Here is a 12,146-nt window from a genome sequence, read left to right as displayed (position 1 = left end):
TCATATATTGAAAAAACATAAAAAAATAAAATAAAATCAATCCATTTGTTCATTCATTCGCTTACTTACTCACGTAGGCATTTATTGCACCAATATCATCAAGTGGGAGGCTGAAGGTACAAAGATGACTACAGCATGGTTTCTGTTTTCCAGGAGCTCACATGTATAGAGATAAGTAAATATATATATATTAAGCTGCAGTGAAAGCTTTGATAGTGGTAGAGGCAAGGGCCAGGACTGGGATTCTATATGTGTGTTACATTGTGCCTAGGAGTGAGGGATAAGGAAAAGCTTCACAGATAAGATAGCTCACATGGATAAAAACTGAAAAGAATCTTGAGGTAGGAGAGAAGTAGTGGGCATTCATATCATTCTTTGACTTAAAAACGTGTTCAGTTCTGATTCTGTCATCTAGCACCTTATTGCTCTCTGTGAAATCATCTATATGTTTTATGTCTTCTGTGTAGTTATCCATTGTTGATTGCAAACAAAGTTCAGCAGAAGAAGCTAAAGGCAAAAAGAACTGTGAAACATATTACCAAACGCTTCCCTCCATTGTTTAACCATCTATTAACCTGCCCAATTAAATTATTTTTCAACCCACATTTCTCTATTGAATGTACAGGGATATTACAAGAGACTTTTCAAATGCTTTGCTGTGATAAACATACATTCTGTAGTATTTGGAATACTTCTGGCTACAAAAAACCTCAACCCCATTGGCTTAAACACTAATAATAATACGTATTAGCTTACACAATAAGAAGTCCAGAGGCAAAAGAGTTCCAGGATTGGTTAATTCAGCCACTCAATGATGTAAAGGATCTGGATTTTATCTGTTGGTATGCTTTGCCACGCTGAGTATCCTGGATCATCTCTAGTGGTCACAAAATAGCTGCAGTAGTGCCAGGCATTGCACCTAGACAGAACACTGTCTAGTAGAAGAGGGTCTCTTTCTCTGTGTTTCTTTAAAAACAAAACAAAACAAAACAAAACAAAACAAAACAAAACAAAACAAAACAAAACATAAAGAAGCCTCCACAGTGGACTTCTATCTTGTTTCATTGATCAAAATTGCACCACATGCTAGTCACGGGCAAGGGGTTCCCGTGATTGGCATGGACTCAAGCCTTTACTCATCAGCGAGAAATTAGAATATCCTTCCTAAGCACTTGACCACAGGAAGTAGGCCAGAGCAGTGAAACAAAAGAAAACAAAACTGGGATCTTTCAGGAAGGAGGATTGAGGGGGGGAATGGATTTTTGGTAGATAACCAAGACAGATCGCTATGCCTATGGCATAGGATGTTCCAAAACATGAACATATGGTGCGCCTCCTATATAACATGATGTGTCTTGAAAAACAACATACGTTATGTCATTACTTTCCAAGAACAGTATTTCTGTCTGTCTCTACATGTCAAAAGCAATACATACAACATTTATAGATCATATTTCTGAATTTTTTCACTATTTTTTTTTACTGACCATTTTGTTGTTTGCTAGTGATTGGTTCTAAATGACTGGCTATGGTTACCAAAGCTTTTTTTTTTTACAGTATAGTATAAAAATTCTATGTATATGTTTAATGTTTTAATGATTTTTGCATTACACTCCTTTCATATTCTCAAGCAATACAGGCCCATTGCATTTCAGTAATCGTACCTACCAAGTTATTTACGCAAATCATCTCTTATGTACCAGTTTCTACTTCTTTTTCCTAGTATAATTCTTATACATGTCCAGCATTTAATTGGGTTGAAGGGTTTATACTTGAGACACGAGTGTGCATATTGGAACATTTGCATTTTTGAAATTTGGGGGACCAGAAAGTCTTACACGAAAGGCAAGAACAAAAAACAAAACAAAACAACCAAAGAAGCCCAGACAAACAAAAACACTTTAAGTATGGTATTACACACATCAGTGAGTAGAGATGAGGTTGGTCTCAGCTCTTCAAAATTTATGTCATGCAGGAAGGCTTCTCTTTCAATTACTGGGTCAGGAGAACCTTGTTGAGGATAATTGTACATCAGCCAAGAAGGGCCCAGATTGTCCAGAGAACATTGGGGTACCACTTCAATGTCTTCTCCAAATTTTGAAAAAATAATTCTACACTTAGAAAGTCGATTTCTTTTTTTCCATTTTTATGATATTGGAAATGAAAAAGTAATCATCCAAATGATTTCAACCTCTCATTTGGAAGCTGAATTGTTGCTGATTGCTGTAAGCTGAATTCTGTTTTATTTACCTAGTATTACTGCTGTTACTAGGAAACCATGCTTCATAGTTTAGTGTTTTACTGTGAAATATAAAATGTCCAATTATTGCAAAGGTATCTTGATGTGTGATTTAGCCTTTTATGTTTAAAGCTTCTGCATATTTTTCTGAAAGTTATTTTATGATGAATTAACATAGTTAATTTCTTTTCAAATATATTTATATCAACCTCCCCAAAGCCGATTTATTGTTATTTCAAAAATATTTGTAAAACTGTTCCAGAATTGAGGAACCTCTCTAGTGAGTCCCTGGATGGTTTTATTAGGGTGGTTGATATATTCCTCTGTACTTAACACTATGGAGCTGTTTGGTTAAGCCCTAAGTGAACTTCTTGAGGAAAACTGCATGAATTCTGAAGCATTCACTGTGTTAAGGGAAAAATTTATCTGTTGTATCTGATTTGTAGTGATTTATTATTTTTATAACATACTATACCCTTGGAAAACTACTTTCCAAAAATGTATTAATTTCCATTTCTCTTTTGAAATTTCCTATAATATTGCAGATGAATTTATATGTCATTTTCTAAACCTACTCTTCAGAGTGTCCAGAGAGTGAAAATATATACTAGTACAATAACAGCAATTATGGTAATATCCTAGATTTATATTGTTCTTTCTGATGATTTATCTTACTTAATTTTGTGCTTGTGATAACTCACACAATATGTGATGAGATAATTATTCCCATTCTTACAAGTAAGAAAATGGATATTTCGATGAATGAAATGAAGTTTCCAACCTCAGACAACTGATAAATGCTAAATCTGGAGCTTGAATTTAGTTTTTTCAGACTTGAAATCCAGTGTTGCATTCTGTCTACTTGTATAATAGTGTTACCGTGTATTTAATGCATATGCTTGCTTACCTGGATTCTCTGAATTATGGTGAAAAATGTTTCTTATCGCAGAGATTTTATCTGAAATATTTATTTTTTAATCACTGACAATGGAAATAGATTCAATTCAAATACTTATAGGGTGCTTACAAAATGCCAGGTTCTGTATTAGGCTCTTGTATATTCATTTCACCTTTATTGTTTCACTTAGTACTCTTTAGGGATCTTCCAATTCCCTTCTAATCCTAGGATTATTTAATTGTTAAGTGTCTGCCATATAGAAGACACATGTTTGTAGAAGCTCTAACTTCTCCAGATGATGAAGTTAGTTGGGTTTTAATGTTTATTCTTCATAGAAGTTAGGTCAGCGGTTCTAAATTTTATAATTTAAATGACCTCTTTGAAGAATTCTACCAAGATTTATAGATAGGGATACCTGGGTGACTTAGCCAGTTAAGCATGTGACTTCAGTTCAGGTCATGATCTTTCGGTTTATGAGTTTGAGGCTTGCATCAGGCTCTCTGCTGTCATCTCAGAGCCCACTTCAGATCCTCTGTCCCCCCCTCTCTTGACCCCTCTCCTACTCATGCTCACACTCTCTCTTTCAAAAACAAACATTAAAAAAAAAGATTTACAGATAGAGTTTTTTCTTTAAACTTGTATTATCAATCCCTTAATTTCTAGTTCTTAGTTTCTATGTTTAAAGTTTTATTGTTTTAAAATAATCCACAATGGAAGTTACAGTGATACTGGACACTTATGTGTTAGTCTATGAATAAAGATCTGAAATCAGGGCTTGAATTTGGTTATCTGGCTTACAATTGCTTATTTATATTGAAAGATGCATTGATTTTCAAAAATACCAACAGTGGTAGTGTCTTTCCCAAAAGGTTAAGATGATTGTTTGTGATTAATACTACTTTTTAAGTCTATCAGCATACCTTCAGCCATAGAAGCACACTAAAACCTGGGCCATATATTTAAAATTGGAATTGGTTCCTTGCTGCTAGGCTACTGAGGCATGAAGAATGGAGTCAGAGATTCAGAACCTTTAGTATTAAGGAAGGTAGCCAGCAGGAATGAAAACATTGAAGAATATTTTTTAGCAGTAATAATTAAGAGTTACCTGCCACCACTATAAGTGGTCCTCTTAGCTATCTCAAAAAGGGTGCTATTATAATCTTCTGCCAGTTCATGGGTGTGTGTATGTGTGTGCATGTGTGTGTGTGTGTGTGTGGTCATACACTAGATTTCATAGGAAATAGCTCTCTGCCCATTTGCAGCATTGTGGTTGCAGATATATTAACCTTGACCAAGAATGCACACAGCAGAGAAAAAGAAGTGATAAGTCAAGAGTATGCTAATCATGGTTGCAGTGTTTTTCTAGAAATGCCATTGAGAAGGCATCAGTAAATAGTTATTGAACTCCTATAATTTCTTTAAATCATTTAACAAATATTTCTAAGGACCTATTGGCTACCAGTCACTTTATTTGACCTGGGGAAAACAATAATGAATAACAAAACGTCTTCTGACTTCAAAAGACTTCTCTCTCTGAGAGAGAGAGAGAGAGAGAGAAGAGAGAGAGCGAGAGAGAGCACATGCATGCGCACACACAGCAGAAGGGCAGAGAGAGAGGGAGAGAGACAATCCCAAGCAGGCTCCGTGCTGTCAGTGTGGAGCCCAATGTGGGGCTCCATCCCACAAACCATGAGATCATGACCTGAGCCAAAATTGAGTTGGGTGCTCAACTGACTGAGCTGCCTAGGCCCCTCTTTTGGTGAAATGTTTTGGTAAAATATAAATAGATGGATACTTTTAACATCATAAAACATAGGTATGTCAAGGCTAACTCCATCATTATACTGACTTGAAAAACATTAGAAGCATTCCCTTTCAACTCAGGAGTAAACTAAGAGATCTTTACACAATCATTATTATTACATATCATTGTTCTGGGTGGTTCTATTGATGCAATAATTCAAGAGAAAGCTAGAAAATGGTAGAAAGGATGCTATGACAGTTTCCAGGCACAAGCCTTAAAACACAACTTTCTCTTTCTGTCTCTTGGAAGCTCACTTTTGGTACCTAGCCGCCATACCATGAGGAAGCCTAAGTCGACTGCAGGATGACCCACACTGACAGGTCCATAGCCCTGATGAGCCCTTGGGTGGTGGCAAGCACCAATTTGCCGTCTTGAAATCAGGTCCTGCGGATCCTAGTCAAGCAGCCCCAAGTGATGCTGTGAGGTAAAAATGAGCTACCTCTTCTAAGCTCTGCCCCAAATGAACATCTGTGAGCAAAATTAATATTTGCTGTTGTTTTAAGCCACTAAGTTTTGGAGTAGCTTACTGATGCCGTGATGGATAATCTGAATGGGTTTTAGTACCTAGAAGTGGGTGCTGTCATAACAAAACCCTGAGACATGTGGCACCGGCTTTGGGACTGTGGTACAGTCAGAAGCTGAAAAGGCCTTGAGGAAAATGTCAGTGAAATCCTCATACTTGTCGAGGAAAATGTCAGCAGAATTCTGAAGGCCTGGTGGGATGGTGGTGAGAGGGAATACATCAGAGTAAGAACATTCTTTCCTAAATTGTTTATAACTAAGAAAAGAAAATTACATAGTTTGAGGCTTCTCTTTAGTGGCTAAGAGCAGAAACAATGTTTGGGTTCTCAGCAAAAATATCATACCTTCACTTCATTCCTGATTTTGTAGAACAACTTTTAGTTTCAAAGTAGTTTCACATATATGATCTTATTTTATGTTTTATTTTGTTATTTTATTTATTATTTATTTATTTATTTATTTATTTATTTATTTATTTTACTGGAGAGCAAGACAGAGAGAGAGAGACAGAGGGAGAGAGAGACAGAGAGAGAGAGAATCCAAAGCAGACTCCACGCTCAGGGTGGAGTCCGACCCAGGGCTCAATCCCGTGACCCTGGGATCATGACCTGAACCAAAATCAAGAGTCAGATGCTCAACCGACTGAGCCACACAGGCTCCCCAATCATATTTTCTACTTTAAACAACCAATTGAAGTAAGCAAATCAGGTATTAATGTATGATCCCACCTTAAGATTGGCAGATCAAGAAGCTAAGCCACACGAGTATCTAGAGACAGGAGCAGTACTAGATCTGGCTTCTGTTGGTCCTGATTCCAGACTGTGGCTTCCCATGGTGGGTGGTAATGGAACCCTCGCTACGATTTGCACAGGGGGCAGGGGTAGTCATAGGAACTGGAGAACAGCAGACATGGCTTTCAGTGTTTGCGGGTCAGTATTTGTCTTTCAGAACACAGGTTCTGAGAGAAACGAACACTGTGCTTGTATTGACTTGTTTTTCTTTCCTGTCCCAGCTCTTTATATTCTGAGTGTAGTTCTAAATAAATGTTTCAGCTTCTGGAGGGTTGGTTTTGGCTCCAGGAAGTTCAATATTTGATGAGTTTGGAAACTGAGAAGCTGATAAGAAACACATCTAACACAGGTTGCTATTAGATTGCTTTTATACTGTCTCCTAAAACTTATAGTTAAAGGTGGATCCTGGATACAATTCATTGGTCCAATTACATATAATGTTTTTTTTGTTTTGTTTTGTTTTTTAATAGGAAGAACCCACAGAGAAGTATAGCAGTAATTTGTGGATGGGGCTTTAAAGCAGTCGCCTTTTGCAGGACACCTGCTTCTTTAAGATAGTTGTAAGAAGACTACAGGCTACATTTTCACCTCTGAAGTCATGAAAATATGGTAGTAATTATCCAAGATTTTTAACCATAGTGCAAGATATCAAGAAGTTTGAAATAAAGAAGAGAACGAGGTAACTTTTTGATCTTTGAGTAATCAGGAAACGACAAGAGTTTCTGAACCAAACTATATTAATCTCTTAAGTTTTCTGCTTCATTTGAAAATTAGGCCACTGCTTCTTTGGCTCCCTGACTTCCCAGAGCACCCTCATCCTGAGTGTTTTCCTCCAGTAAACACTGGCCTCACCTATTGGTTTATTTTTATCATTTAAAAAAGCAAACTGCAATCACAAGTCACGTGTTTGGCAGCCTTCTGTCTTAAAGAAGCAGCACCAGCATACCTGAAGCCCAGGTGAGCAGAGGTCTGGCCTCAAGACGACAGGGTTGCAGCAGAAGGAGGAACATAATGGGCCTTGGAAGGGAAGCCTATGCAGTGTACGTGGCCAGCACACATCAACACACGAAATGATGGCACCTAGAGGCAGGGGCAGCACTAGATGTGGTTCCCGTTAGTCCTGCAGAGCACTTTCTGAACTAGAGGATGATCTACAAATATGAGTTGTTGAATAAACTGGTCTCAGTGAGATGTTGCAGTAGTTCAGGCAGTGCTTACGTACCCTGGAGCCAACTCTCATGTATGCTAAGATTGCAATGAAGATCCAACAGGACGACAGTCACCATCAGTGATGTCAGCTATATTAAAGTGAATAAAATGGTGGCCTTTGCCAAAAAGCACAGAAGGGCAATATGTCATCCTAAGTCAATCTAAGTAAAAAGTCAACAAAATACCTCAATCCCTCCCCCTACACATATGTGAAGCGGATTGCTGGTCCAGGTCTTGCAGATGAGGAAATGAGATGAAGAAAGTTTACTAGAGACTGTGTCTTCCTGCTGCCTCCTTGCTGCCTGGCCGCTTGGATACACCCACTTCCTGTGTGACCACACTCTCCCTGGCCACAGGTATCGGGCCAAGGTAAATGTTTGCTAGGGACCCCAGGACTCCAAGAGATTGGTCTGGTAGGAAAGCATGAGCTATTGCAATCTGATCTTTCCTCTCTGGACATGGAATCAAAAAAAAAAAAAAAAAATCCAGCTGTGGGGCACCTGGGTGGCTCAGTCAGTCAAGCCTCTGACTTTGGCTCAGGTCATGATCTCACTGCTCCTGAGTTGGAGCCCTGCGTGGGGCTCTAGGTGGAGCCTGGAGCCTGCTTCAGGAGACTGTGTCTCCCTCTCTCTCTGCCCCTGCCCCCATTCGCTCTCTCTCTCTCTCAAAAATAAATGAACATTAAATTTTTTTTTAAAAGTCCAGCAGTAGGTTGCTAACTTAAGGATCTGTAGGCCTAATGAGGAGGCTGCCATTTATGGTCATGCTTAAGATGGGTAAGCAGAGGAATCTCAACAACACTAAGGAAAATGACAGAAGCATTCCAAGAAGCACAGATATGGTGAGAGAAATGGAAGTTTGAAAGGGATTGCTCCCAAAGTTACTTTGACTTCTATCCATCCTTTGGCTGGCATGTTTTTTGTTTGTTTGTTTTTGTTTTGTGGTTCCTGTGATACTTCACTGAATTAAAAATAAATTCTCTTTCTTACTTAAGAGGGTTTGAGTGATTTTTGATTTATAAGAGCCTGAAATGAAAGAGTTTATTGGTGGAGATTGTATAGCTAATAATTGGAGGTAAAAACCCATGATCATTAGATTCTCTCCCAGTTGTAAGCTCCATCTTTTTGCCCAATAACCTTTTCAGCACGTTTTAAGATCCTCCTAAAATTCTCAAAGAACAGGTCAGACTTTGTAGGTTCTAAGAATCATGGCATTCCGTTAAAGGAGAGAGCTCGGGGCAAACTTCAAATTAAGCCATGTATGCAGTCACCTACTTTGTTAAGGAACATTGCTGTTTCATTGGTTTTAAGGTAAGTATAATTTAGATCAATGCCTTGAAGAAACATTATAAATTGTTACTTGGAGAGTTTTACATTCTCTTCAAAGAGCAGCCCTTGTCTTCATTGTAACAACCTTTGCTTTTTGTAGAGACTATGCCTGCGGTAACTATTTATGTATAACATGGTAGGGTCCTGTACCACTTTTGCTGTAATGTAATCCGGTTCATGTTTATTCTATTTTACAATTAACTTGGGGAAACAAGAAACAGTTTAACCATTAGAATGCATTAAATCCATAAGAAAATCTTCATCTTCGAGGAATTTATTCTGAAGTGTATTTCTTTAAATCCATGACATATTTGAATCAAAGATTTGAGGAGACCAAACTCATTGTCAGTTGTCACCAGGGAATGCATTTAGAAATATTTTTCAATTTGGTGATAACAAAAGAAATTTGACATACATTTAAAAACTGTCAATTTATCACTTTGTGGTTATTACCAAGGATAAAATACATTGTATTTTTAAATGGCAGAGTGTGTTATAAAATCAATTTTGCCCTTGTCTTTTGGGCATTGCAAATACAAAGACCATATTAGAGTAAGGGATTTATATAATCTCTCTAAAGAATTCTGGGATAAAGCAGATATGTGAATTTGTGTGACATATCCATCAGGTGTCTGTCTGTGGGTTTGTGGATGAATGGTAGAAACATTCTGCTGTCTTTAATCACCTCTCATGTCTTTCCATCCATCACTTTGAAGACAGTATGGATGATGACTGTGACCTGGTGTGTGAGAATGGCTACATTCTCCAGTGTTCACACAGCAAGCTTCCTCTTGGATGCTGGAAAACATTGAATTAAAATTCAACATATGAAGTGTAATTTTACTTGAATTTAAAAAAAGAAACGAAACTGAAGTGACAGTTAAGAGTGTTCTCTACTTCAGATAAATGGCTTTCTCCTTTTGCAACAAGTGCTATTGTGTCATCAGAGATTCTTCTGGCTCTTTTTCAAGATAGAGGACTAAACATTTCTTTACGCACGTTTCTCACTACATTCCGCAAAGATACTAGCTAAAACAAAAGGAAATAGAGTCATCATAGGCAGAGAACAAAGTGATGTAGGTTCGGGAAACAGGCCAGTCAATTCCGTAGAGAATTTCTAGAAGATTGAAAATAGATGGGTTTTGCTGAGGAATACATTAGAATGGGGGGCACTTCATGTCAAATACGTGACGGAGTCTGAAGTAGAGAATTCTCCCTTGTGAGAAAGAATGATTCCTCACTCAGACAGTTGGAGACAGCACATAGACAAAAAAAAAAAACAACCACACAAAAAAAGGGGGGGGGGGTGGTAAAGGAGGGACCCATTGAAATGGCTCCTTGAAGGGATATCTTCTGAACAGATGTGTTGGTCTGACCTCCTCTACCTTTCCTTCCTGTTTGTTCTCTCCATCGTCAACATACACACAGAGTTCCTAGCCTCATCTATTTACCCGGAGGCTAAACTCAGAGAATGGCACTTTAGAGAAGGTAATTGCTCTGTTGAGGTGTGGGATTGGTGTAAGCAAACAAGACATAGCCCTTATCAGTTCAGCCTGGGGGGAAGGGGCTGGGGGTGGGGGCTGTGCAGGTAGGTGGAGGGCTTAGTGAAAGCTTGTTTGCAGCTAGCCTTCCCGTTGACTTGAAAAGAAAAGAAAAAAGAGAGGAAAGGAAAGGGAAGGGAAGGAAGAGAAGAGAAAAAAGAAAAAAAAGAAAAAGAAAAAAGAGGCCTTTGTACATACAGAGATGTGGTATCCTAGCTTTCTTCATTCATAAATATAAATAGACATTTCAGGACTGCCAGATATTTGAAGAAGTAAACAGCACAAAGCAGAAGCAGTAAAAACAAAGTGGCCAAAAGAGAAACAGACAAATCTTAGATAAAGGATAATTTTAAAAATCATTTACTGTATCCATTCAACACATGTTAGTTAAATATCCAATGCCTTCTAGGTGCTATTGTAGGCCTCGAGACACAGCAATGAATAAAACAAAAATCTCAGCCTCATGGAGCTTATATTCGGGCAGGAGAGACAGACAATACATAAATAATAAACATAAGAAATATGTAATTTAGGTAAGATGATAAAGTTAAAAATAGAACACAAAAGGCAATATAAAAAAGACAAATGTACTGGGTGGGGCAACATAAATTATAGTTTTAAATAGAGTATTTAATGGGTGCCTGGATGGCTCTGACTCCTGGTTTTGGCTCAGGTCATGATCTCATTGTTCGTGAGTTTGAGCCCAGTGTTGGGCTCTGTACAGGTGGCAGCACAGAGCCTGCTTAGGGCTCTCTCTCTCTCTCTCTCTCTCTCTCTCCCTCTCCCTCTCCCTCTCTCTGTCTCTCTGCCCCCTCCCTGGCTTGCACACCCATGCACTCTCTGTCTCACAAAAATCAATCAATCAACGTTAAAAAAAATTAAATGGTGTAGTAAGAGCAGGTTTATTGAGAAGATGACAACTGAGCAAAGAATTGAAGTCAGGGAGTCAGCCAAGATGAAAGAACTTTCTGGGAAGATGAAACAGCCAGAGCACAGACCTTAACACAGGAGCACGTCTGGTATCTTTCGGATAAACAAGACGTATCACTTCTTCTGCTGGCATAGGGCTGAGGCAGGGAAAGACTAGAGCAGGAGTAACCCAGGTCACATCTTGTAAGGCTTTGCAGGCCGTTGTAAGAGCTTCGGCTTTGATGCTGAGGGAGCTGGGAAGGAGCCCTTGAAGGTGAAGGAACAGAGGAGTAACATGACATGACTTTGAGCTGTGGGGAGGGGCGGGATAAATGTAGAAGCTGGAGACCAGACCATGCAGAGGCTATTGGTGAAATCCAGGCAAGACATGACGAGGAATTGGACTAGGGTGTTAGCAGTGGGGATGGTGAGAAGTGATCCTAACTTAGAGTATATTTTGGAAGTGGAGAAGGCAGAGGAAAATTATACCCTTCTTAACAGGCAACAGTGGCCTGATGGAGGAAGTCCAAGCTCAGTAACCAGGTGATAGAGCTAATAGAACAGTGAAAACACTCTACCAGGGCACCTGGGTGGTTCAGTCGGCTAAGTGTCCAACTTTAGCTCAGGTCGTGTTCTTGGTGAGTTCAAGCCTCGCCTGGGCTTCTGTGCTGACAGCTCAGAGCCTGGAGCTCCCCTCAGATTCTGTGACTCCCCTCCCCCCCCCCTCCCCCTCTCCCTCTCCAAAATAAATTAAAATTAATATTTTTAAAATGAAAAAAAAACTTTACCAAAATAATAATAATAAGAAGAAGAAGAAGAAGAAGAAGAAGAAGAAGAAGAAGAACCCTCAAAGAGATACAGTAAGATCATAGAAGACTTTCTGGGTATAACCCCAATCTCCTCAT

The 12,146-nt window shown here is 38.8% G+C and overlaps 1 long non-coding RNA gene across 4 annotated transcripts in view; it reads left to right on the top strand.

The window, feature by feature from the left end:
• LOC121012852 (uncharacterized) overlaps window positions 1-7,928 on the top strand; it is a 91,980-nt gene extending 84,052 nt beyond the window's left edge. For all 4 annotated transcript variants that reach the window (XR_005782361.1, XR_005782362.1, XR_005782360.1 and 1 more), the window contains 2 exons: window positions 5,191-5,365; window positions 6,725-7,928. This is a non-coding gene — a long non-coding RNA (uncharacterized LOC121012852). The remainder of the gene's footprint in view (window positions 1-5,190; window positions 5,366-6,724) is intronic.
• The last annotated feature ends 4,218 nt before the right edge of the window (window positions 7,929-12,146 follow it).

Source organism: Herpailurus yagouaroundi, unplaced genomic scaffold (assembly GCF_014898765.1).
Source record: "Herpailurus yagouaroundi ecotype Mexico unplaced genomic scaffold, PumYag 197, whole genome shotgun sequence".
Classification (NCBI taxonomy): domain Eukaryota; kingdom Metazoa; phylum Chordata; class Mammalia; order Carnivora; family Felidae; genus Herpailurus; species Herpailurus yagouaroundi.
The sequence above is the reverse complement of the archived record's forward strand: the minus strand, read 5'-3'. Positions and strand labels throughout refer to the sequence as shown.